Here is a 26,891-nt window from a genome sequence, read left to right as displayed (position 1 = left end):
GGAGGGGAGGGGTAATAACACCTCAGTAATTTTCTGCAAATTCACGGAAAAAAATAAAAAGATATCCCTTTTTATCTTCCAACCTAAAAGCCAGGAAAACGAAGCTCTGGGTCCAGGCGAAAATTGCACACTGCTGCTGAACTACCAAACTGTCGAACAGCCGACATCCCAGCCGACGTAACGCGTGCCGACATGAGGTTCAGACTAAGCATATGCATTAAGGCTGGGAGAAGGGGCGAACCGACTGTTGCGAGGGGGCAGGCTGCAAGGTGGCTGCTGAGGGGACTGCGGGCTGCATGGGTGGTGGAGATGGAGGTGGCAGTGGCTGGACAGGGCTCTGTGTGTTGTGAGACGGAGGCAGCGTGGGCCATCTGAATTGATCAGGACTTGCTTCTCTGCGGTGAAGGCCTTTTGTGATACCGTGGAATGCTCCCATATGCTGCACATGAAGACCTGGGGAATTGTAATTCTGGCTCTAGTCAGTGACGTTGGTGGCGTGAAACCAAGTGTGTGACTTGCATATGAGGGGCTGGGTGATATCGGCCGGCTTGAACTGGGAGAAGATGTGTAAGGGATCGGGCTGCACACAATGTGAGGTCTTAATCCTTGTGCAGACAGCTCCTTAAAATACCTTTCAGCATCCATCTCTAAGCTGGACTCACTCTCTGAGAGCTGTCGACAGAGGGCCTCTCTCCTCTCCATCTCCCTCTGCAGCTTCCTCTCAGGTCCTCTTCCCTCATGTGAAGTTTCTCCTCCAAATACTGCGCCATTATCTCGGAATGCTGTAACTGGGCAACACTCAGTTGCTTCTTCAGCTTCTCCAGTTCATTCTTTAAAAACCTGATGTGTCGCATCACGTTTTCTGGAGGGTCGATCTACACGGAGATGTCTCTAGGCAATGGGGCACAGACACTGGCTGGTCTAATTTCTCCTGCAGGATTCGCTTTTCAGCTTCAAGTTCCATCCTTTTCCAGAAACGAATAACTCGTACTTCTTGTTCCTGTTCCAAAGTATTTTCAAGGTCAATCTTCTCTCGTCTCAACTGTTCTAATGTAAGCTGCTTAGAAATGGTATCATTCTCCAGTTTTTAGATTTACTTCATCAGTTTGCTGACCTGGAATTCCTGCTCCAGATGCTGTTCCAATTCGGCTTTCTCATGCTGCAACTGCATCAATTTTTGGAGAGCTCACTAGTGAGGAACTCTTCTTCCTTCTCGTAATTTACAGCAAGGGTTTCTTTCTCCTTCTGCGAAGGCTGAATTTTCTTGAATAAAGTGTTACTGATGAATTGTTGTTTCCACTCAGCCTGGGCTTGGATGGTCACGCTGGCTTTGCGCAAGCCGCGGTTCTCCTCCTGCAGTGCCTTGCACTTGAGTCTGTAGGTCTCCAGATGGACCTTGAGTACCTTGTTCTGCTGCAGCGAGGCCAGGTGCTTGATGAGCTCCTCCAGGCTGAAGGGTGAGATGACAATGCCCCCTGCCCCAGCCACTTCCCACCACTGCTGCCTCTCCCACTGCTGCCGCCCCGAGGTCAATGACTATATCTTCTCTTTGTTAATCTTCTCACTGTGTTCATCCATTCTTCTCCCGAGTACTTTGATTATCTTTATGATTATTATTTTAAACTCTTTAGTGGGTAGATTGCCTATCCCTATTTCTCTTCATTCTTCTTCTGGGGTTTTATCTTATTCCTTCATTTCCATGTTCCTTTGTCCCCTCATTTTACCTAATTTGCTGTTTTTATTTCTATGTATTCTGTGGGCTCCTTATGTTTCCCGATCTTGAAGAAGTGGCTTTTTGAAGCAGATGTCCTATGTATCCCAGCAGCGCACTACTCTCTGCTCATTTGAGCTATATGCCCTACCTGGCTGCAGGCCCCTGTGGGTCCCAGAATTGGTGTTTTGGTCTGCTTGTGGGTGGGACCAGGACCCAGGATTTCCTGGGGCTGGTGCCTACCCACTGGTGGGTAAGGCTGATCCAGGAGCTACTGCCAGCCCACTGGTAGGCAAAGCTGGGTCCCAGGGTTTCTGGCTGCAGGGCCTTGGGGGGTCCCAGAATTGGTGTTTTGGCCTGTTTGTGGGCCCATCAGGTCCTGGGGACAGTGCCTACACACTGGTGGGTGAGACTGGGCCCAGGGCTACTCCTGGCCTACTGGTGGGCTGAGTCAGGTCCCAGATCTCTGGCTGCAGGGCCCTGGAAATCCCATGGCTAGAGCTGGTGTATGGAGCCAGGTCCTGGGCCCTCTGCTGGACAGGGCCCAGTCCTGGGGTGGCTGTGCATGCAGGGGGTTTCAGGGCAACAGGCCTGCTGGTAGGTGGAGTTGTGTCATGGCCTGAGGCATCCCAGTACTTGTACTGACAGCCTGGTGAGTTGGTCTGAGTCCTGGTACAAATAAGCTACAGGGAGGATTCCAAAATAGTGCTTGCCAGCATCAGTGTCCATATGGTAGGAGGAACTCCTCAAAACAACTGATGCTAGTGTCTATGTTCCCAGGACAAGCCCCAGCTGCCTTCTGCCCCTCCACGAGGCTCTTCAAGGTCAGCAGATGTGTCTTACCCAGGCTCCTTTCAAATTACTGCTTCTGCCCTGGGTCCCAGAGCATGTGAAGTTTTGCGTGTGCTCTTTAGGAGTGGAGTCTCTATTTCCCACAGTCCTCTGGCTCTTTTGAAAGTAAACCCCACTGGCCTTCAGAGCCAGTCATTCTTGGGGCTTATCTTCCGTGTGCAGGACTCCCAGGCTGGGAAGCCACATGCGGGGCTCCAACCACTTGCTCCTTGAGGAGAACCTCTGCAATTGTAATTATCCTCCTGTTTGTGGGTTGCCCCTCCTACCTATCTTGTTGTGAGTCCTTCTTTACATCTTTAGTTGTAGATCTTTTCTGCTAGTGCTCTGGTTTGTCACAAAAATAATTTCTCTGTAAATAGTTGCAATTTTGCTGTCCTCATGGGAGGAAGTGAGCTTAGGGTCTTCATACTCTGCCATCTTGGCCACTCTGTCTTACCTTTATGAACTATTTTTCTGTAGCATGCAATGCTGTTTCACAGCATTTTACCCACAGTGGAACTTCTTTCAAAATTGGAATCAATCCTTTCAAACCCTGCTGTTGCTTTATCAAGTAAGTTTATGTAATGTCCTGAATCTTTTGTTGTCATTTCAAGAATCTTCATAGCATTTTTCCAGGAGTAGATTCCATCTCAAGAAACCACTTTCTTTTCTCATTCATAAGAAACAACTCCTCCTCTGTTACAGTTTGATCATGAGATTGCAGCAATTTAGTCCCATCTTCAAGTTCCACTTCTAATTCTAGTTCTCTTGTTATTTCCACCATATCTTCAGTTACTTCCTCTGCTGAAGTCTTGAACCCCTCAAAGTCATCCATGAGGGTTGGAATCAACTTCTTTTCAATTCCTGTTAATGTTAATATTTTGACCCTTTCCCATGAACCATGAATGTTCTTAATGGCACCTAAATGGTGAATGCTTTCCAGAAGGCTTTCAATTTACTTTGCTTGGGTCCATCAGAGGAATCACTATGTATGGTAGCTATAGTCTTATGAAATGTTTTTCTTAAATAATATGACTTGAGTGTCAGAATTACTCCTTGGTCCATGGGCTGCAGAATAGATGATATGTTAGCAGGCATGAAAACAATGTGAATTTTGTTGTACAGCTCCATCAGAGCCCTTGGGTGACTAAGTGCCTTGTCAGTAAGTAGTAATATTTTGAAAGGAATCTTTTTCTCTGAGCCTTAGGTCTCAACATTGGGCTTAAAATATTCAGCAAACCATGTTGTAAATAGATGTGCTGTCATCCAGGCTTTGTTGTGCCATGTACAGAGCACAGGTAGAGTAGATTTAGATAATTCTTAAGGGTCCTAGAATTTTCATAATGGGAAGTGAGCATAATGGTAAATTGGCTGCAACTTAAAGTCACCAGTTACATTAACTCCTAACAAGAGTCAGGCAGCCCTTTGAAGCTTTGAAGCCAGTCACTGACTTCTCCTTTCTAGCTATGAAAGTCCTAGATGGCACAGTCTTCCAATAGAAGGCTATTTCCTCTACATGGAAAACCTGTTGTTGAGTATAATCACCTTCATTAATTATCTTAGCTAGATCTTCTGGATAACTTGCTGTAGCTCATATATCAGCATTTGCTGCTTCACCTTGCACTTTTTTTTATATAATAAATTTATTTATTCATTATTTTTACTTTTGGCTGCTTTGGGTCTTTGTTGCTGCGCGCAGCTTTCTCTAGTTGCGTCGAGTGGGGGCTACTCTTCATTGTGGTGCACAGCCTTCTTGCTGCAGTGGCTTCTCTTGTTGAGGAGATTGGGCTCTAGGCGTGAGAGCTTCAGTAGTTGTGGCTCGTGGGTTCTAGGCTCAGTAGTTGTGGTGCACGGGCTTAGTTGCTTTGCAACATGTGGGATCTTCCTGGACCAGGGCTCGAACCCATGTCCCCTGCATTGGCAGGTGGATTCTTAACCACTGTGCCACCAGGGAAGCCCCTCACCTTGCACTTTTATGGAGAGAGCTTCTTTTCTTCAACCTCATGAACCAACCTCTGCTATCTTCAAACTTTTCTTCTACAGCTTCCTCACCTCTTGCAACCTTCATAGAATTGAAGAGAGTTAGAGCCTTGCTCTGGATTAGGCTTTGGCTTAAGGGATTGTTGTGGTTAGTTTGGTCTTCTCTCCTGACCACTGCAACTTTCTCCATATCAGCAATGAGGCTGTTTCACTTTCTTATCATTCTTGTGTTCACTGGAGTAGGACATTTAACTTCCTTCAGGAACTTCTCCTTTGCAGTCACAACTTGGCTAACTGTTTGGCACAAGAGACCCAGCTTTTGGTCTATCTTAGCTTTCAACATGCCTTCCTCACTGAGCCTAATCATTTCTAGCTTTTGATTTAAAGGGAGAGACATGCAACTCTTCCTTTCACTTGAACATTTAGAGGTCTTTGTAGGGTTATTAACTGGCTTAATTTCAATATAGTTTTGTCTCAGGGAATAAGGAGGCCAAAGGAAAGGAAGAGAGATGGGAACAGCAGGTTGGTGGAGCAGTCAGAACACACACAACACATATCAATTAATTTTGCTACCATACATGGGCACAGTTCATGCAATCTCAAAACAATTATAATAGTAACATCAAAAATCACTGATCACAGGTCACCATAAAAAATATAATAATAATGGAAATTTTGACATTTTGTGAGAATTACCAAAATGTGATGCAGAAATATGAAGTGAGCAAATGCTGTTAGAAAAATGACACAGATATACTTTCACAATGTGGGATTGCCACAAACCTTCCATTTGAAAAAATTCAATATCTGCAAAGTGCATTAGAGTGAAGTCAATAAAATGAGGTATGCTTGTAGTAAGATTTAAGATCAAATATATAAATAATTACATCAAATATAAATAGGCTAAATACTACAATTGAAAAACAAAAATTTCAGACAATTAAAATAGAAAGTCTAGTTACATGATATTTAAAGAGATCTATCCTAAATATAAGGACAAAAACACATTGAAATAAAACTGTCAAGGAAAAAAAAAAGAAAAAAGAAAATGGTTGCTGACATATTAATGCCAGAAAAAGTAGATGAAAAAGGAGTATTACCAGGTTTAAAGAGTAATTTTGTAATGACTAAAAGATCAATTCACTAGCTAGATAGAATTATGTTAAATGTATATGCACTGAATAACATAGCTAAAAATTCTAGAAAGCAAGAAGTGTCAGAACTAAAGAGTAATAAATCAATCTATAATGAAGCTGGCAGAATTTAATTTTTCACTCAATAGCTGATAGAACAAGATAAAAATTTCTAATAAGCATAAGAAAGAATGAAAAATACAGATAATAAATACATATTAGAGGGATTAAAAAAAATGAAAGTTGATTTTTTTGAGTAATAAAGTGATAACCCTTGGCACAAATGTTCAAGAGAGGATGAAAGCACAATTTATCAATACCAAGAATAAAAAGAGAGAGATTATAGATTCTACAACAAATAAAAAGGGAACAAGATAATATTGTAAAAAATAATTATGCCAATATACTTGGAAAATAACAGCAAATGGACAAATTCCTCAAAAAGCAATCTAAAAAAGTGACCCAAAAAAATGACTAAAAAGTATAAAACCGGAACAGAAGAAACTAAATTGAATTATAACATTCCCACAGATAAAGCTGTGAAAACTAAGTGTCCTTTATCAGTAAAATGTACAAATAAATTACGGAATTTGGCAATAATAGAACTATTGCTATGCACCACGTGAATGAATCTCATAAGAGTAATGTTGATTGAAAGCAACAAAGGACATTCTGTGTAACTCTATTTATACACAGTTCAAAAGAAGAATACCAATCTGTGGTCTTAAAAGTCATAAAGGTACTAACTTTGCGGGAAGGTATAGATAATGAGTAGGCAAGAAAGGGCTTTGTGAGATGTTGGTAATACTTTATTTCTTGATCCGTTTTTTCATTATGCTGGTGTGCTCACATCATGAAAATTCATCAATTTGTTAACTCATAATTTGTACAATTTCTGAATAAATCATGGTTCTCAACCAATGTCCCCCACCTCCAACACACACATTCCCAGAGGACATTCTACAATGCCTGGAGCTATTTGGGTTGAAACAACTTGGCAGGAGTGCTACTGGCATCTAGTGGGCAGAGGCCAGAGATGCTGGTAAACTCCTACAATGCAGAAGACAGCCTCTCTCAACACAAATTTCTGGTTCAAAATGTATCCATAGTTCCAAGTTTGAGAAAACCTGATATATGTGATATAATTCAATATAAAAAAGACTTAACTACATAGACATAGACTTTACTCTGTGTGGAAGTTTAAATACATAAAAGACCAATTCCATCAACAGACACAATGTGTACAGGGTCTGCAGAAAATTAATTAATTGAAGTTAATGAAATGTGAGAGCAAATATTTATGTTTGAGGAAGACTAATCATAAACCAGAATTTTAATCCCAACTCTACTATTAGATATTCATTGGTAAGGATTTTAGGAAGATTGCAACTAAAATCACATATACTATAAGACCAAAAGTTTTCAAAAATAAGGGAAAATAAATGTGCCCTAAAGCTTACATATAGGACAGAAATGAGTATTCATTATAAATCTATATTTCTTGTAAACCAAGTCAAAAAGGGAAGTGATAGGATATGTAATTTTAATTTTCTGATAAAATGAAACATGCTAATTCAGCATGAAGGGGAAAAAAAAACCCAAACACTTCTGACACAATTTTGAAGGGAATTTGTAATGTGAAGAATTTATAAAAGGACATTGAACAACATAATGTTGTACACTGACTTCAACAAGTTTTGAATAAGCTACAGCAATTTTTAAAATATGACTATATATTTTTTAAATCAAATATCAATTAATGTCACGGGCATAGCATAAAATGTACATGAATGGCACCCTCTCTGGGATGGCCATAAGAATTCAGCATGGACATAGAGTACCCAAATCTTTACACCAGGAGTTCGCGAACTAAGCAGTCTCCCTCTCCCACCATGGACCAAATCTATAAATAAAGTTATATTGTAATACATTCACACCCATCCATTTACTTGTGTTCTATCCCTCTTTTCATTCTACAGTGGCATGGTGAATCGTTGTGACAGAGACCATAGGTCCCAAAAGTCTAAACTATTTACTATGGGGCCCTTTAAAAAACATTGCTGACCAATACAGAGGAAAGAACTCAATACTTTGTCCATCTTTCAAGTTTAAGTAACACTGGATAAGATTTTTGGAAGAAGCAGTATAGCAGATAGTTTCAATTCTCTATTAAGCCTTGGAGTAGGGGTATTTTCTGTTATTGGTTAGAGGGGAGCATAATTACAACTTATTATTAAAATTGGATAGGCTTGCATGTATTCTTTCCTAAGCAGATAATCTATCAATCTTAATATAAGAAATGTAGTCTCATCTATCTTTTAATACAGCAAAAAAAAACTATGACTAAGTACTTGGATAAAACTCATCTTAAATTTCCCTATTTTTAAAATCAGAAATTTGTACTAAATCAGTTCTAGGGTAGGCAGAATTCTAAAGATGTCTCTTCCAGACTTCCATCGCTTGGTTATTCAAACAAACACTAATCTAGGTACTACTGCTATGAAGGTACTTTTCATCTGACCATAAAATAGAGAGATGATCCTTGCTTCACATGGGTTCAATGTAATCACATGCGCCCTTAAATGTAGAGAAGGAGAACAGAAAAGTCCTTCAGTGAACTGTAGTGGAGGAGGAAAACAAAGATGAAATAGGAAAGGAGATCAGAGAGATAGAAACATAAGGATTCCACCCACCATGCCTGGCTTTGAAGAAGGAGGAAGAAGTCGAGAAATACACAATTATTCTTATTAATTAACTCCTGGATCTATCTCTATAAGCCTTTTAAAAAATCGTTTGGCTATAAGTTCTTTGATTGTTTCTTTGTATGAAAGCAATGTTATAATGATTTTTAGAGATAGAGGAATAATTTTCTACTTTCCCATGAATGTTTGACAGATCACGTTATATTGTTATTATTATAATTATTGTTATTATCATTACGCCAGAAAAGTTTATTTCAGTTTGATAGCTAATTGGTAATATAATAGGAATTTTTAGGATTGCCATCACATTGTAGAAAAACTTTATCAACATTCTTTTGTATATGAGTTGTATGATCTAGCATGTTTTTCTAGAGACTACATTTTCCCTACATGCGAGACTTTTTTTTTTTTTATGTCTTCTACTACCCACGTATTTTTGATGCTGGGTGCCTAGAACTTGTTCATATTACCATATGACCTCTGGCCCTTATGCCTTTGGGTCATGATATTTGGAACAATTAGTAGTAGCTTAACTATATACAGAAGTGATTTCAAACCACTTAAATAAGCCCATTAAATAAAAAATAAATGTGTCTACAACTCAACATTTTCCTAGCAAAATATCCCAAATGATTATCCTTAAATACCAACTATTATAGAGGGAAAGTCAGAGTGAAAAGAGACAGCAGTCTTAACTGATTACAGTTAAATTGTCCTACCTAATTTTACAAAATAGCGTGACCAAGTGACCATGTTATAGTGTTCCTCCGATGGCCTTGGAAGGGTAAATGAGAATGAGGGTCCTTGAAGCTGAAATAAGCATCATTTGCTTTATAGTAAAATCACTTTTGACAACATTAGATTATAATATAGTCATTTTTCTTTCAAAGATTTATGGTCAGTTGATATTTATGATGAGCTGTCGTAGTGTGGTGAAAAATTTCAGCAAAACCATTCTTTTGCCTAGTGTTGGTGAAATGACTAATTGAGATTATTAGCACAGTCTGTGAACATATTATCTTTATTTAGTGCTCTTAGTAAATGAGTTAATTGGTCAAGAATATTATATTTTAGTGGTGAGAGGAATTTTATTAAAGGCATAAGATTCAGAATGGCAAAATACCTAACTACTTTTTTATTTACTGTAGTTAACCTATTATATCACTTCCTCTTCCTAATATCTAAAGGTATACAAATCCAACTTTTGGTAAGCTTTTATATAAATATTTTCCTTATTCCTAAACTAGAAGATATGTTCCTTTGTTTAAACAGAAAACAACAAACACACACGCTAGTCTGTATTAACTATATGAACAGACATTAGAAGAATTTTTTCTTAGGAATTCTAGAAACTATGTTAGATTTGACAGTAATGTGGTCAAGTGGACCAGAGCAGACTGTATAACTTCAACACTCTAGCTTCATTTTTCAGTAAAAAAAAAGTTCCCTCTAATGTCAGCATGCAGACAGAAGAAATAACAAAAGGCACTCATGGGTTTGAGAATATGGTGCCTGAAGCCCTGTGAAGCCGGTAAATTTTCCCTTGGGATGATTAACATCTAAAAGTGAGAGCTTCTATGTTCCTGTGAAAAGTGGACTTCGGTTTGTTTTTTGTTTAAACTGAGGCAAATATAAAAAAACTTGAAAATTTTTTGTCAAGTTTTCATGTTAAAAATGTATTTCACACCCCAAGAATGTAATGTTTCTTTTCACTATACCTTGTATATGTTTTAAAAGCTGTAGATATACTCTATCAAAAAAGAAGGAAGAGAAGGAGAAGAAGAATGAGGAAAAATGAAAAACATGGCCCTCTCATTTTTAACTAATTGAATAAACCAAGGTCCTATTGAATAGATGCTATGGGAGGAAATGTATATATACTGCATCTCAAATTTAGAGAATTCTCTCCCAAAGAATGATCAAGCAAACATAAAGAATAGCGTGAGACAGTATTTTGAAAACAGAAGCACTTGAGAAATATTTTCCATTTTTAAAATAGGATAACTATTTGCCAAATGTTTAAGTTGGGTGACTGCTACAATATTTAAATTTTTGTATGAAATTAGCAGTCTTTTGGCAAAAAAAATTACACGAGACAACTGCCAGATTAAAATACATACGCTCAATCTGTCCTTTAACACACCACTCATCCTCTCCTACTGTTTTTTCCCTTTTTCTTTCTTATTCCTTTAATCAGAAGTATCTTTTTCTTGTAATCAAAAATGGAAATAAATCCTGAATGTGTGAAGACTGAATAAAATTATTAATCACAGACAATTCTGAGTTTATTAAAAGCATTCTTCTATAATATTTTTAATCCAGAAGAATGTATTTCTTGTTTATGGAGAATCCAAAATAGCTGAGTAAGAGCATATGTTCATGCATCATCTTTTAAATGTCCACATAACAACTGTTCATTTGCTGACATTCTAATTAGTTATAACATTAGTTATAAGACCACTGGAAGAAGTAATTTTCATAAATTAAATCTGGTCCTTTCCGACAGCAAATGTAGGAGGCTTTGAACAAGTTGACCTTTTCTATCTCAGTCTTTTCCTGAGAAGCAGGATACCCATTCGTATATGTATACACCTAGTTCCTCTGTCAGCCAGTCTTTTAAATGAAAATGGTGTTTCATGAAAAAAGTATCTACTACTACAGCTTATACCTCAATCATACAAGGGCTTTTCTTCAAAACAAGTATTGTATTTTGAATGCAGCAAAGTGCTTGACATACTTCCCATTTTCTCAAATGGGATATAAAAAGATCTGTACTCAAGGGTTTAGATGTAACAAAATTATTTTTAGTGCTTAATCAGGGACATTCTTAAGGAAAAGTCACTTCGCTATCTGTAAGCATGCAATGATGAAAAAATAAATTCTAGTATAGTTGTTGCTACTGCCTTGATTTACACTGAATTACCAGTAGTTTTACCCACCATCCCATTTGTACTATCAGATCAAGTGTCAACACACTTGACAGGATAAACCATAATATTCAAAAAGGTTATTTGACACTTCAACTATTTACCTCCTTTTATGTTTATTAAACATTTACATAAAAAATCATATTCTCTGATTAATTGGTTTTGGTAACAGAGTCCAGCCATATCTGGATTTTTTATCCATTTGTAGGTACCATTCTCCAAGTGAGATATTAAATAGTCTTCATGTTTGATGATGAATCTTTAATTCAATGAGTTACTGAATCATTGGAAAGTGGCACTGCTGTGATTTCTTTTACTGACTTCATCCAGTAATGTCAATTGTTCAAGGCTTTTTTTAGTCTTTTAGCTGTTGTATAATTTTCTCCAGCCAACAAAATTTAATAGCTTATTCTATAATATACTTCTGTAGTTCATTTCTAATTACTGTATACTGTTTATCATACCTATCTTTAAAATATTATATTTCTTTTTCTTTAAATTATGAATGGTTGATCTCAATATTACATCACATAACTGACACCGTGACACTATTCAAACATGTTCTGTTGCATGAGACACAATAAAGTATTGACATCTATAATCCCCAAAGAAGTACAATTTCCATCATATTTTAATTTCTTATTTATAGTTTTGCCAGTTTCTTTTGAATCATTTCCCCTCTCTCATGAGTTAGATAATTCTCTGGCATTTAAGTTTCATCTCTTTTAGCATATTTAGAGGTAGTCAGTGCAGCTGTGTTTTGATAAAGTGAGTCTTCCAACTCTCTTGTGTTAAGTAAATAATGCATTGTTAAATATAAAACAAATGTATTGCAATCTTTTATTTAAAATATTTCAAATTTCCAAAATAAAAGTTTTAGATAACTAAAAATTCTGAAAAATTTTAGGAAAAATTTTTGATATTACAGCAAAACTACAAAGTGCCCTTATTTACACATGAGTGCACTTATTTCACAGCAGTGTAAGGAAAACTTCAAGATTTCAAAATTATGATTTTTCTGAATGATAGAAGGATACAAAGATTAGAGGATGTATAAGCAAAAACAATTAGTAAGATCAAAAGACAAGTTCCAAGAACAAATTGAGTTAATCTCTGAAAATGCACATATTTATACCTTAAATTTACCATGTTAGAAAATTTTAGAAAACACGAGAATATAAGCACATGCTCTGTGTCATGAGAGCAATGATGTCATCACTTATCTTGTAGTCTCTGGAATACTCCACTACAGACCCATGAGAGAAGGAAAGTGATGAAGACAAATAACATCTTAGTATTATCATAAAAATAGTTTTGGCCTTGTAGACCTATCCCCTGAAAGAGTCTCAAGGTAACTCACTTTTGGAAACACTAGACTAATGGAACGACTTGTATAGTTCTCCACTCCACACCTGATGTAATAGCCTGAAATTTAGCATCATACTTCATGTTCAGGGATTTCAAAAATGGCATTGAAAGGGGGAAAAAGTGTAGTCATTAAACTTATGACTGTCAAAAGGAAATTATCTTCTACTAAATTTGCCTTATAATTCTACTGAGGTGTTTGCCATGGGAGATAGATAAAATGAATTACTGTATTAGTCCAGATTATTTTATTGCAGGTAACAGAAACCATATCCAATTTAGTTGAAGTAAAAATTTAGTACCTTCATAAAAATGGGAAGTTGAAGATGGAGGCTAGTATCAGAGTTGATAGGACTGGAATTTTGTTAGTTTCTCCATGTCACCGCTCTGCTTACTTCTTCTTGCCTCTACCGGACTTCCCATTTCAGGCTTATTTTCTCCACGTGGTAGGAAATGGCTATGGCCATAAAATGCCACCAAGCTTAGTAGTTTAGTTGAAAGAGTCTATACTAATAAAAGATATGGCCTCATTTGTTTTCTGAATTATGAAGGCATCCACAATCATGATTTGTGGTGTGTTAGAGTGTGATACTTTGGCAATTAGGCCTCCCTCTAAAACTGGCAGCAAAAACACTGAAGCTCTGAAGTCACAGCTTACAGGACAAAGATTCTCTCAAGAAAGACTGACGTACTCATTTTTTTTTCAGTTCTATGATTGAGTCCCCCTCGGTCTCAAGGACTTCTGTTGAGGTTCAGACCTCCCACCAAACTCCCATATCTTCTGTCCGTGATATTACATTTATGATTAGTAATAGACTACAATATAAGCTACAAACATAAAATTAAACATTATTGTTACCTATTTCTACTTCTTGAGAAAAATATTAACTAAGAAAATCTTCATATAAAAGTATCATATGGGTTATTAAAGACTATTCTTTTTCACTTTTCTTTTGTTCCTAGTATTTGATAATTTTGTTCTCATTCTTGCATCTCTTGTCCACTCTATTTTGCTTTTTCCTCTTCCAAATTTTATCAAACCAACTCTAGGTTTTTCTTCCTTTTTGAAATAGATATTTTCCTTCAAACTCATTGTAAAGCATACTTCTATAAAATAAATACCCCTGCCTTATTTTTTACTATATGATTAAGTTATGTTTATCTGGAACAAAAAATGTCACTTGTAGTTAACATTAAATCACACTTAAATATGTAACAAATATTTTAATTCATGTATTAAAAAATATGAATTCATATTTTTTTAAATAACTGAGAAAAATCAAATAGGTGCTTTCCAGTTCTTTCAGTTTTTGTAATCGTAAAAGTGAATTTTGAATCACTGAATTAGTTCCTATGTTGAGCTAAATGTGGGGGTATTTAACACTGTCATGGTAGCAGGTTTTTGAATTTTTTAAGCAATATACAAGATAGGTATGGAGTGTAGGAGAGAATGGACATGATAAAAAGAGATGGCTAGAATGAATAAAATACTAATTTTCTATTCACAAGGAATATGTCTACTTCAGCTAAAATTGTTTCACTAAATTCTGTAGGGAAAATATGTTAAACATAAGGTATATATATTTGTCCAAGAATAAATTCTTTTTCTCCTCCTTAAAGATAAATATCCCAAATACTAGGGTCCTAAATCCTATATGTTAGTCATAGACGACAAATTTTTATGATTTTTTGACACATTCGTACTGCTAGACTTCACTAAACATTTGAAGCACACGTTACCCTGACAGCAAAGAAATGAAAATTATGCACTATATATATTTTTTAGTGGCATCTTTGTAAACCTTGCCAGTATCTGAACTGTTAGAACATGGATGAGTGTCAATTTTGTGCAGGAATTCTCAAGCAGGTTTGTAATAGTGCTAAATATATTTGGTCATAAATTTTGCTATGCAGAAAAAGCAAACTTTCTCCAAACATGAAATTTTATAAACATCCATTAATTGTTCAATATAGCACAACTTTTGAATTCTAGACATTTTGTTAATACTGATGGGGCTTTTCAGTGGCTTTCCTTTTAAGAAAATATAATACACCCCTTATTTTAACACTGAATTTCAGCATGTAGTTTCAGTAGTGACCTCTTTGTCTGTCAGACTACTTAAGAAAGCAAAGTGTTAAAATAACACTATGGGATTTTAGAATATTTACAATATTTTAAAAGGAATGAGTTCATTAGTGATAATTTTAATAAATATTGAAAATACCTTCACAGTTTTATTATTTCATTCCATTCTGTTATTGACACTGCTCTCAGTTCTTTGTCTCTGACACTGAAATCACACTAATGGATAGTTCACAGGTTTGAAATAAATTGGACAGACCAATTTTTTAAGATGATTTGCAAAATTTTTATAATTTAGTATTGACATTCAACTTTTAACTTTAATAAATGAACTAATATTCATTATTAAAGCAAAATATGAATACTCAAAAGGAAAACTCACCCCACAAATATGGAATTATATGAGCATATTTTACCTACCTACCTACAAATATATACATTCATACACAACTATAAAAATAAAATAATTCTGTGACACAAAGTCTAAAATAAGTGAGGCATAAATAGGATAGAATTTAATTTTTATTCATGAGAATGAAGTACAGTAGGGCCTGACTCCACAAGGAATTCAACACAGAGGACCTTCCAGCTTATGGTTTAACCAACCTTAGGGTGTGGTTTTTTTGTCCTCATGGTCCAAAACAGGTGGAGCTATTATATCAGCATTCCAGGAAGTAGAATAGAATCACTGCCCACTAAAAATATAATGTGATTTGTAAGTTTAAGTTATTATCCTCTTCCTTTTTTTGAATGGGTAGAGATATTTGGCTGGTCTTTTTTTTTTTCTAATTTCTTAAATTGAACAAAGTCATGTTTTTAGTCTCCATTAAAAAAAAAAAAGAGAGGGCTTCCCTGGTGGCGCAGTGGTTGAGAGTCCGCCTGCTGATGCAGGGGACTAGGGTTCGTGCCCCAGCCCAGGAAGATACCACATGCCGCGGAGCGGCTGGGCCCGTGGGCCATGGCCGCTGAGCCTGCACGTCCGGAGCCTGTGCTCCGCAATGGGAGAGGCCACAACAGTGAGAGGCCCGCATACCACAAAAAAAAAAAAAAAAGAGAGAGAGAATTTAAGGTCACAAGGTTTCCTTTGAGTACAGCTTTACTATAATTCATAAGTTTTAGATGAATTCTTTACTACAATAGTTTCCAGAAAATATATTACTTTAATTGAAATTTTTTCATTGATGTAGGAAACATCTTAGAAAAATGTTTCATAATTTTCAAATGGTTGAAAAATTTGAGGGTCATTTTTTTTTGTTGACTTCTTGTTTTATTGGCCTATGATCAGCATATGTTACTTATAAAATCGCTGCTTTTCAGAATTCATTAAAGTTTCCACTGTGCCCCCCGAAAATATGTAAATATATACATGTAAATAAATATATATATGTATAATATTAACTTTTCAATAGCTTGCACTAAAAAAGTAACAAGGAAAATTAATTTTTCATAACAGACCATTTCAACATGTAATCTGTACAAAAGTTATTTAAAAAATTTTACTTTCTTTTTTTTGTATAATGTCTTGGAAATTTCGTATGTATTTTATACTTAGAGCATATCTCAGTTTAAACTAGCCCCATATAAAATGAATTCAGCAAGGTAGTAGGATACAAGATTAACATACAGATACCAGTTGCATTTCTTTACACTAACAATGAAATATCAGAGAGAGACTGTAAACAAACAATTCTTTTTAAAATTGCATTGAAAAAATACTTAGAAATAAACCTCACCAAGGAGGTGAAAGATTTACATGCTGAGAACTATAAAACATTAATAAAGGAAATTAAAGATGATTCAAAGAAATGGAAAGATATCCCATGCTCTTGGGCTGGGAGAATTAATATTGTTAAAATGGCAATAATGCCCAAAACAACCTACAGATTTAATGCAAGCCCTATCAAATTACCCATGACATTTTTCAGAGAACTAAAACAAGTAATCCTAAAATTTATATGGAACCATAAAAGATCCAGAATTGCAAAAGCAATCCTCAGGAAAATGAACAAAGCAGGAGGCATAACCCTCCCAGATGCCAGACAATACTATAAAGCTACAGTAATCAAAACAGTGTGGTATTGGCACAAAAGCAGACATATGGATCAATGGAACAGAATAGAGAATCCAGAAAAAAAAAAATAATACCTATGGTCCATCTTCAACAAAGGAGGCAAGAATACAAAATGGGAAAAAGTCTCTTCAGCAAGCGGTGCTGGAAAAGTTGGACAGCCACACATAAATCAATGAAGTTATAACACACCTTCACACCATGCACAAAAATAAACTCAAAATGGCTTAAAGACTTAAACATAATACATGACACCATAAAACTCCTAGAAGAAATCACAGGCAAAACATTCTGTAACATAAATCGTACCAATGTTTTCTTAGGTTAGTCTCCCAAGGCAATAGAAATAAAGACAAACAAAAAAACAAAAAAACACAAACAAATGGGACCTAATTAAATTTACAAGCTTTCACATAGCAAAGGAAACCATAAACAACATGAAAAGTCAACCTACCATTGGGAGAAAATATTTGCAAATAATGTGACCGACAAGTGCTTAATTTCCAAAATACTCAAACAGTTCATACAACTCAACAACAACAAAACAAACAACCCGATCAAAAAATGGGCAGAAGACCTAAAGAGACATTTCTCCAAAGAAGACATACAGATGGCCAATAGGCACATGGAAAGATGCTCAACGTCACTAATTATTAGAGAAATGCAAATCAATACTACAATGAGGTACCACCTCATACAGTCAGAATGGCCATCATTAAAATGTCTACAAATAACAAATGCTGGAGAGGGTATGGAGAAAAAATAACTCTCTTACACTGTTGGTGGGAATGTAAATTTGTGCAGCCACTATGGAAAACAGTATGGAGGTTCCTCAAAAAACTAAAAATAGAACTACCATATGATCCAGTAACCCCACTCCTGGGTATATATCCAGACAAAACTATAATTGGAAAAGATACATGCACCCCTGTGTTCATAGCAGCACTATTTCCAATAGCCAAGACATGGAAACAACCTAAATGTCCATTGACAGATGAATGGATAAAGAAGATGTGGTATATATATAAAATGGAATGTAATTCAGCCATAAAAAAAGAATGAAATAATGCCATTTGCAGCAACATGGTGGACCTAGAGATTATCATACTAAACAACTTAAGTCAGAAAAAGACAAATACCATATGATATCACTTATATGTGGAATCTAAAATACGGTACAAATCAACATATCTACAAATGAAAAAAGACTCACAGAGAACAGACTTGTGGTTGCCAAGGGGGAAAGGGGTGGGGGGGGAAGGAATGAGAGTTTGGGATTAGCAGAGGCAAAGTATTCTATAAAGCAGCAGTCTCCAACCTTTTTGGCACCAAGGACCGGTTTTGTAGAACACAATTTTTCCACAGATTGGGAGGGGGGAGGGGGATGGTTCAGGCAGTAATGTGAGCAATGGGGAGCAATGGGGAGTGGCAGATGAAGCTTTGCTCACTCGCCTGCTGCTCACCTCCTTCTGTGCATCCTGGTTCCTAACAGGCTGTGGACCGGTACCGGTCCATGGCCTGAGGGTTGGGGACCCCTGATATATAGGATGGATAAATAACAAGGTCCTACTCTATATCACAGGGAACTACATTGAATACCCTCTGACAAACCATAATGGAAAAGAATATGAAAAAGAATATACGTATAACTGAGTCACTTTGCTGTACAGAAGTTAACACAGCATTGTAAATCAACCATACTTCAGTAAAATTAAGAAAGAAAAAAAAAAAAGCTAGCCCCATATCAAAATGTTCAACCTGTGACCATTGGTTACCATATGAGACACCTTCCACCTAAGATTGGAAGCAATGCAAGCATGATACCATTCATCCCTGATAAACAAGCTGGTATTCTACTGGAAGTCCTAGCTAGTCCAGTAGATAAGAAAAAAATAAAATAAGTTTTAAAGATTGGTAAGAAAGAAATGAAACTTTTAGTCACAGATGACATGATTTTGTGTAAAAATACCTCAAAATTGACACACACAACTACTCGTGTAAGTAGTAAATGAGTACAGCAAGGCTGCAGGATACAGAAGAAAGGTTAATATACAAAAGTAAGTGCTTTTGTATATACCAGCAGTGAACAATTGGAATTTAAAACATGTGACTTTGTCTCTGTCCTAGAGGATGAGATGAATTTTTTTAATTTTTAAAGCTTAATAATGAAATGTCTCAGTAGAGAATTTTGGTTCAATATCCCCAGGTATTGAACAGGCAGTTTGAATTTTCATACTCTACTATTTGATTTCATAAACACCTTTATTTCTAGTTTTAAATATTAATTAGGCTTCATTCATTTATTTTTCTGCTTCAGATGCTACAAATATTATACTGGATAATCTTTGTTCTTTGTTGTCTTCTACATTTATTACTTTCTCACATATTATTATTACCATTTATTTTCTTGACTTTTCTTATTTCTTCTCTATATTTCTTACTGTACATTAACATGTACCAATGATTCTTTAGGTACCTATTAATTTTATCTTCATTTCTGAGATGTATCCTGAGATATTTCTTTGTTTTTGTTTTTGTTTTTTTTGAAATTTCTTTCTTTAGATCACTCAGGTCTACTTCACATCTATTTTTTGTTTATTTATTTTCAGTTTCTGAATTTCTGAGTCACATTGCTATTTTCCATTTGCAATTTCTTGTTTAATTATCTTCAGTATCAACCTGAGTTATGCTTCATGGCTTCATTTAATTGATGTGCTTTACTATGCTTAAGAGTTTTTATTATTTTTATTTTTAGAGTATCTTTATATAGATTCTGGGCTTTTTTTTTTTTGCTGGTTTTCACTTTTCTTTGTCATATTTGTTTGTTTTGGATTCTTCTGCACCATCAATTTCAGGATACTCCTGAGATTATGGAGGTGGTTTTCCTGATGTCTGACTTCAAAGCCTTCTCCTTCTGCTAACAACAAAAAAAGCTTCTCCTTTCTGTTCGTTTCAAATACATGACACTCCTTTCTTTTGCCTTACGTCTTCTAATTCATTGCTGTCCTCCTGTCTCAGTAGAGTTATCTTCTTTAGTTGGTCCTTTCTTTCCTTTCACCACCCAGGACACCCAAGGACATTTCATCATCAAAGGTGTCTCTCTTCCCCAGAAGCATTGACTTCTCAAGACAGACATCTCTGATGCCATGCATTTTCCAAGCCCTTTACTTGTGTCTCTCCTGTAGCCAGTGGCCTAACCTGCCTTGTTTCCACTGAATGAGGCCCTGACACTTTCCTTTTCTGAAGCTGAACTTTAGTTAGTATTGTATGTGTTCAGTCACCCTATTACTCTGTTAACACTCCTCTCTCTTCCATTTAGCCCCCACCAAAGTCCCTCCATCTGGATGGAGTCTGGAGCTAATTTTTCCAGTCTTGGGTGTTTATTTACCCTATTGACAAATAAACTGAGTTTTATCATCTTCTTCAGTGGGGAGTTTAGTTTGATTTGCTTTTTTTTTTAATTTGGATGTTTTCTAATTTAGAAGAAAAATTGAGAGCATTAGAGTCCTGAAGGCCATTAGATTCTCCGACATGAGCTCAGAAACCTCTGCACATTCCTTTATCACTTAAGAGTACAGTATAATATCCCTCCAAAGGAATCTTTTTTGGCCTCATTAATTCTAGATAATATTTACATTCTATTTTATATCATGAACGCACTACAACTTATTTTGGTTTTGGTAAAAAGTCTCAGTTACATATGATGAACTTACTCTGGTGTATTTTAGCAGAAACTGGGTTTACTATAGAGTAGTGGTAAAGTAACTATACACATTACATCAGTTTTGTTTTTAAAGTTGTTGTCCTGGGGATCATGTGTTAATTGTTTTCACTCTCAAAAGAGTCCTGGTTGATGACAAATTGTATAGTCACCTAACTAATGGCTCACACCATCATTGGGGAGCTGGAGAAAGATATTTGAGACTAAGCTTCTAGGCACAATACCTGAAACTATGCTGCTGCCACTGTTGCCACCAAGCTCGAAAGGTCAGGCTCTCCACTTCAGTGTAATAGCTTCTGTCATCCATGCCACTGCTGCCTCAGGAACTGCAGCATGCACCTAATACCCCTGAAAAGTGGACACTTCCCGGGGTGAAGAAATCTTCTGAGAAGGACTGTTTCTCCATGTTTCTCAATTCTGGATCAGTCTCAAGGGAGTGCATCTGCTTCTTCAGCATACAAGTCAGAGTGTCCCTTGCAGTTAACATGCAGGCAGTTGTTCTGAGCTCTACCAGTCATGCACATCCCCACACACAATAATTCCTTTTATGGGTTCATAGTTTCCTGGTTAAATTAGAAATGCTTCCCCTTTGTTGAACTTATGGCTTCCTATGTTTTTTTTCTCTTCCAAGTTATTTACTTACTTATTGAAGAGGTGTACATTTTCTAAAATGTGATTCTCTTAATTCTTTGGGGAGCCACACATCAGTATCATTCCACTGATTATACAGTTGAAATTCATTAAATATATGGTGTGGCAAAAGCAAAATACAATATTCTTAAATCCAGTATTATATTTCAAGAGTTGATAAATTAAGTGTGCCCAGAGAGTAACCCTAAGGGCTAAGTGAATCCTGAAAGCATTGAATTCATATCAGAAGTGGGACAAATATAACTGTAAGATAGGATGAGTTAAAGAAAAATAACTCTTGACTAAGTTATAAAGTGCTATCACGTGAAAGGGGAGAGAGATTTTGTCTCTACTTAAAGATAGAACTAGGGGGCTTCCCTGGTGGCGCAGTGGTTGAGAGTCCACCTGCCGATGCAGGGGACACGGGTTCATGTCCCGGTGCAGGAAGATCCCACATGCTGCGGAGCAGCTAGGCCCGTGAGCCATGGCCGCTGGGCCTGCGCGTCCAGAGCCTGTGCTCTGCAACGGGAGAGGCCACAACAGTGAGAGACCCGGGTACCACACACAAAAAAAAAAAAAAAAAAAAAGATAGAACTAGGGGAACTAGGTACCTCATAGAAGTATTTGTACTTACTGTATTTAAGTATTTCTAATTTATTTTTGTTATATTGTTAACAGAATTCTTATACTGTATTAGAGATTGTTTTTAATCCACAAAAGCCCACTTCCAAATCTAAGACTAGGGTATGCTTCCAACCCAAAGCATTTTATCTTTAAAAATAGTAAGAAACAAGCTGTCTTAAAAATAATATGCTATCCATTAATTTGCCCCATAGTATCACTCCAAAGGACATTTTGTCAATTCATTGGCAGGCCAAAGAGCCCAAGAAGCAGCACAGTTTTATTTTGGTATAACATTATACCAGGTTGAATATGTGTAAAATGAAATAAGCAAAAGTAAACTAATTTCAGAAGAGGTCAGAGAATCTTAGAGACATTAAGTAATTTGCATAGGACCAAATAGCTAAGAAATGACAGAGACAGTATTCATGAGCCCATGAGTCACAAGAAGGACATAGCTCCAGAACTATCCATTATGACATGCCTTGTGTTCAAAGCAGTCTGCCTTTAAGAGAGATTCAAGGAAGATGTTATCAGTCTTCAAATAAGAACAGTATAATCTGCATGGACAACTGAAATATTTTGTAAAGATAAAGAAGGTTGCATCACCGGATAGCTCACAGATAAATTATTTGTTAAGAAAATGGGCAATTGAGTTTGAATTGTCCACTTGATTTTCTAGACTGATCCAATTTTCTTTGGTTGGTTCTATGTGTCTAAAGCCTAAGAGAAATTTTTCATGTGTTCCATAATATGGCCAGTCTATATAGCTTCTCCCAATTTTAGAGTAGTCCAAAGTATTTCTGCTCTCATTGTACAATGGTTCTCATGAGCCCCAGTGAGAGGAACAAGTGAATTTTTCAACTAGTGAAGTTCTACTTTCATCAAGTATATACAACTTAGTCAGATACATATTTACTTTGGGCAGTGAGTGGGTTTTTCAGTTGGTTTTAAGTTGTCCATACAACTTAAATATAGACCTAGACCAAGCATGGGAAGAATATTTGTAAAATTATTTTTAATAAATAAGTGTTCCATTTTTGTATAGACAACCCTGATAACTATGGCTTTACAGGGTTGGTTATAGCAACATGAGAACTATCAACCACTCTGTCAGTGCCATGATATTTCATCTTCTTAACTCATTCTGGTTAAACTAATTATATAGAGAACACTAGTAATGCTTTCTCTGTGTTTCACATGACAACCAGGTTTTCTAAAGTTAAAGAAAAAAATGTTTACCGTCACATCATCAAGGAAGACTTTATTGAGCCCCACAGAATGCTTTATGTGGAGCTACTTAAATAGTATTAATATATTGCCTTGAGGTATCTATGTGATATCACAGAGTTTCAATTATCTTCTAGTGTTTTATTACATTCATTCTGTGTCTTTTTTTTTAAGAATATAGTCAATGGTAAATATATTTAAGCTGGTAAATACTATTACTTATACTCTTCTAAGAATTATTAAAGTTTTAAAAATTCTACACAAACCTTTTAATTTTAATGGGATAATTAAGTGAAAAATTGTTGAAATTTTAGGGTCAGATAATTATTTTAAAAATTGGCTGATGTAGCCACCAGAAAGTATTTATAAACCTATGCATCATAGAGTAAAAATACTCTCAGATAAAAATGTCCCCATGGTGCTCATATTTGAAAGTACATGAATTAAATATGCCTCCCTCATCTCTGGTGGTACATGGAATTTTTATGTCTTACTTAGGCTTCTGTATTTATTTTATGTAAAAATACTAGTATGCCACTAAAATTTTTATTTTTCTGTAGATGTCATAAGATATAAAAAACACAGCACTGACTTCACTTAAAATGCTCCAGTGTAACTTACCTCACAATTGCCTCTAAGTCCTATTGAATATAACATCCCTATCTTCCTTTTCTTATGGATTGCAAGAATATTTACTTTATCTACATGCCATCCTTCTCTGAATTTCAATTGCTCTTTTATTTCTCTTGCTTAAACATATCTCCCCTCATTTTTCTAACATTCTGAATATGGATATAGTATTCTTCTTCTTTTTTTTTTTTTCCCCCTGGTACGCGGGCCTCTCACTGTTGTGGCCTCTCCCGCTGCGGAGCACAGGCTCCAGACGCACAGACTCAGCGGCCATGGCTCACGGGCCCAGCCACTCCGCAGCATGTGGGATCTTCCCAGACCGGGGCATGAACCCATGTCCCCTGCATCGGCAGGTGGACTCTCAACCACTGCGCCACCAGGGAAGCCCTGGTGTTCTTATAATTCAACATTTTCTAAGCTTGAAGCTCATGTACCAAAAACTGTTGTCTAGTTAGATGTGATTAATTAGATTTAGGTGAGCATTATTTAAGCTAATATAGCATAAACAATTAAAAGTCCAGGCTCTGGGGTTAGATTTCCTGGATCTAACACTTCTGCTTGTGTGCCGGTGAGCAAGTTACTGGAGCTCTTAATGCCTCAGTTTCCTAATCTGTAGAGTGAGGATAACAACAGTGTCCATGTCATTGGGTTGTTGTGAGGACTAATGTGATAATCCACTAAGTAAGACCTTTAAACAATAAATGGCACAATGAAAGCATGCATTATAGTTAGACATTTGGGGGGTTTGGTTAATATAATTATTACTACTATATAATAATAGTTATTATTATTATAATTATATAATTTGATTTAATTTGAAAGCCATCTCTTAAAAAATCCTGCCAGGCACAATATAGGGCCAGACGCTGAAGATATAAAGATAAGTAATATATGGTCACTTTTGAGGAAAAGTAAGAAACAGTAGAGAAATAATATATGATATAAAAAGAGTATGGGGAAAATGCACAAAAATTTTGAAACTACTCCAGCTCAGTTTTATGATCAAATCTAAGGGGACTAGATTTATAAGATTCCAGCAATAAACAAAATCTGAACTCTATCTGAAACAAAATTTGAAAGCTTGAAGCAATCGTAATTTCCTCAATAGAAAATCATTTTTCACTAAATTCCTATTGAAGAAACGAATCATTCTTCATAACACTGGTCACTATGTAACTCTGTTATACAGCCATTTGTTTATTTGTTCATTTATTGTTTTTCTCAATAAACTCTAATTTCCATGAAGGCTGAGACTTCCTTTGTCTTTGTCACTGTCTGTCAATGCCTTGCACATAGTACATGGACTGTGATGTGGGGTTATATTATATGGCACTTCCCAAACTGATTTAATTTTGGACCTTTGTCACTGTGGCTCATTTTATGGAACTAGTACTCCTGGGGACATACTTTGGGAGACATTATGCACTAAATATTTTCAGTTTGGTTCTCCAGGTCCACTTTCCATCCATTTCCTCTCACAATTTGCCCCTGGATGCTGATTGTACTGACAGGCTCCCTTTCCTTCTGCTTCTGTGTGGATTCAGTCTGTCACAGGCAATAACAAAAGATCCAGAGGAAAGGAGGAGAATGGATGGATGGAGACATTTATTCTCCAGGTCCCTCTTCTTAGGTCACTATGGGTTGACTGCATCTCTGCTGAAGTCCACAGCTTCCATGAAGTGATTCTCTCCATAAAGATACCCTCTCTGTGTACAGGTAACATCCCCCTTCCCTTGTCCCATCAGGCTAGCTTTGGTGAAGGCTTCCCAGGTCTCCAAACCTTCCGTTTTCAATCCTCAGTTTACTGCACTATCACTCGCTGGTTTTCCAAAAATCTGCCGGATGTCTTAAATAGTCCCTTTGACAAACTTTCTTCAACTCCTCAGTTTGGTTATACCATCTGTTTCTTGCCAGAGCCCTATTTCATGCTGAGCTATAATCCCATTATATCCTTAGTCTTTTTAAGTGGATGGGTATTTAGGTAAGGTCTATCTCAAGATTTCTTCTTTTGTCAGTCTACTGCATAGAGGTTTTAGAGGTCCACAATTGGGCAACATGAAGTCAGAGTACCCCTGCATATAGAATGTTACCTATGTCATAAACAAGTATTTGATTTCTGTGAAGATAGTTCATATATTTTTATAAATTCTCAGAAACAAATAGGAGGATAATCATGCCCTTATAATTACAGTTCCTGCTTTTTGGCAGTTTTCTCTGCACTAAAAATTAATACACCTTGTTTATGGTTTCCTAAGACAGACCTCAGAATGGGATAAAATATTTGCAAACAAAGCAACTGACAAAGGATTAATCTCCAAAATATACAAGCAGCTCATGCAGCTCAATATCAAAAAAACAAACAACCCAATCCAACAATGGGCAGAAGACCTAAATAGACATTTCTCCAAAGAAGATATACAGATTTCCAACAAACACATGAAAGGATGCTCAACATCACTAATCATTAGAGAAATGCAAATCAAAACTACAATGAGGTATCACTTCACACCGGTCAGAATGGCCATCATCCAAAAATCTACAAACAATAAATGCTGGACAGGGTACGGAGAAAAGGGAACCCTCTTGTACTGTTGGTGGGAACGTAAATTGATACAGCCACTATGGAGAACAGTATGGAGGTCCCTTAAAACCTAAAAATAGAACTACCATATGATTCAGCAATCCGACTACTGGGTATATACCCTGAGAAAACCATAATTCAAAAAGAGTCATGTACACAATGTTCATTGCAACACTACTTACAATAGCTAGGACATGAAAGCAACCTAAGTGTCCATCGACAGGTGAATGCATAAAGAACATGTGGTACATATATACAATGGAATATTACTCAGCCATAAAAAGAAACGAAATTGAGTTATTTGTAGTGAGGTGGATGGACGTACATTCAGAGTGAAGTCAGTCAGAAAGAGAAAACAAATGCCGTATGCTAACACATATATATGGAATTTAAAAAAAATGGTTCTAAAGAACCTAGGGGCAGGACAGGAATAAAGATGCAGGCATAGAGAATGGACTTGAGGACATGGGAAGGGGGGAAGAGTAAGCTGGGATGAAGTGAGAGAGTGGCATGGACATGTATACATTACCAAATGTAAAATAGATAGCTAGTGGGAAGCAGCCACATAGCACAGGGAGATCATCACGGTGCTTTGTGTCCACCTAGAGGGGTGGGATAGGCAGGGTGGGAGGGAGACGTAAGAGGGAGGAGATATGAGGATATATGTTTATGTATAGC

The 26,891-nt window shown here is 36.4% G+C and overlaps 1 pseudogene across 1 annotated transcript in view; it reads right to left on the bottom strand.

Annotated features, from left to right (window-relative positions):
• Window positions 1-217: 217 nt before the first annotated feature.
• LOC309805393 (coiled-coil domain-containing protein 6-like) overlaps window positions 218-26,891 on the bottom strand; it is an 88,669-nt pseudogene continuing 61,995 nt past the window's right edge. Inside the window, exons 3-4 of the transcript in view lie at window positions 2,140-2,380; window positions 218-1,515 (exon numbers count right to left, since the gene is read on the bottom strand). The product of the transcript in view is annotated as a coiled-coil domain-containing protein 6-like (transcript). The remainder of the gene's footprint in view (window positions 1,516-2,139; window positions 2,381-26,891) is intronic.

The sequence above is a fragment of the Mesoplodon mirus genome (genome assembly GCF_964341445.2).
Source record: "Mesoplodon mirus genome assembly, chromosome: 5".
NCBI lineage: Eukaryota > Metazoa > Chordata > Mammalia > Artiodactyla > Ziphiidae > Mesoplodon > Mesoplodon mirus.
The sequence above is the reverse complement of the archived record's forward strand: the minus strand, read 5'-3'. Positions and strand labels throughout refer to the sequence as shown.